A 1488-nucleotide genomic window follows, 5' to 3' on the forward strand; every position below is an offset into this window, starting at 1 on the left:
TACTAAAAAACTTGGACATATTTAGGCATTTGATCTAGATAGTGTTACTGTTGTGTCAGGGCATCCCAGATATCAGATTGAACAGCTCAAATTAAAATTACAATAATAGTCTACTTAATAAAAAAAGCTTAAATGGGGGAGAATTTTTTACTTGAATGAAATGAACTTATCAACATGAAATTTTGTTTCTCTGAATTGTAATAGTTTTCAAATATACTTTTTATTTTTTTTAATGCCTATAGCACCTGGTCTTCTTAGGTGGTCTCCCATCTAAGTACTAACCAGGCCCGACCCTGCTTAGCTTCTGAGATCAGATGAGATCGGGCATGTTCAGGGTGGCATGGCTGTAGTCAAAAGTATTTTAAGGTAAAAAAAAAAATTGCTTCTTTTTTCTTATGTTTGTGAGAACACACTCTAATCAAATTCTCTTTCATGATGCTTATATCTCTCTTTACCACTTTTCATATTTAGAGATATAACCACAATTAATAATTCCCCATAATAAGAAATAGGACATCTTTGACATTGTATTATAAATATGAGTTGTTTAAAATAGAAAAATCACGATAACATTATTTTATTAATTCCTATTTAATTTTAAAGGTCTTTTTGTAATATGTTATTAGTTTATAACATGAGAATCTTTAAATACTCATGGACTGACCAATCTTATTTTTTAGCACCATACCGTAATAGTTTTCCATGCATCTAATTTAAAAGGAATATCAATTTATAGTAATTATGTTAACGATAAAGTTGTATTGTTTGAGCTTGAATTCTGAACTGTATAGAGTTAATCCATAAAACAGTTAAACATATTAACTGGTTTGATGCTATTGAATAAACACATGTGAAAATTTCTTAGATTAGAATACCTAAGTATACTTGTGTGAAACTATGTATTCAAAAACATGAAGAGATATGGCTTTTTCAGAGGAAGAATTCATAGAAAAGAATATTACAGTTGGGTATAAGAAAATTTCAGGGCTTTCAAAAAGTCTGAGTTGTGGATCTCAGATCCATGTTTCTTCAAAATATGTAAAAAATATAGCTCAATTTAAAAATTATAGAAATACTTCATTCCTAAAGCATTATGTTTGATAAGGAAGCCAAATCTAGTTAGTGTGATTTAATTAACTAGGAATTTGAACATTTGATTTGTTGCTAGGGAAATTTTCCATCTTTTCAGGCTCAAAAATGGCACAAATTAACTGCTGCAGGAGAAAGCTATCTTTGATATAATAATGTGACATTTCCAACAGAATCCAAAATTGCACATTGAAGCTGGCCACTAGTACATTATAATCTAAAGTACTTCTATAAATGGCTAGATAATAAATATTTTGGGCTTTGGGAGCTACATATGGTATCTGTCATATATTTCTCTTTGTTTTATTTTGTTTTACAACCATTTAAAATTTTAAAAACCACTCTTAGCTTGAGGGCCATACAAAAAAATGGCCAAGGACTGGATTTGGATCACTGACT

At 29.7% G+C, this 1488-nt stretch overlaps 1 non-coding gene across 1 annotated transcript; it reads right to left on the reverse strand.

Moving 5' to 3' along the window:
• Positions 1-233: 233 nt before the first annotated feature.
• On the reverse strand, positions 234-352 carry LOC118607361. Its single transcript, XR_004952754.1, has one exon. It is a non-coding gene; the product is annotated as a 5S ribosomal RNA (ribosomal RNA).
• Positions 353-1488: the final 1136 nt, after the last annotated feature.

Source organism: Rousettus aegyptiacus, unplaced genomic scaffold (assembly GCF_014176215.1).
Source record: "Rousettus aegyptiacus isolate mRouAeg1 unplaced genomic scaffold, mRouAeg1.p scaffold_m13_p_8, whole genome shotgun sequence".
NCBI classification, from domain to species: Eukaryota; Metazoa; Chordata; class Mammalia; order Chiroptera; family Pteropodidae; genus Rousettus; species Rousettus aegyptiacus.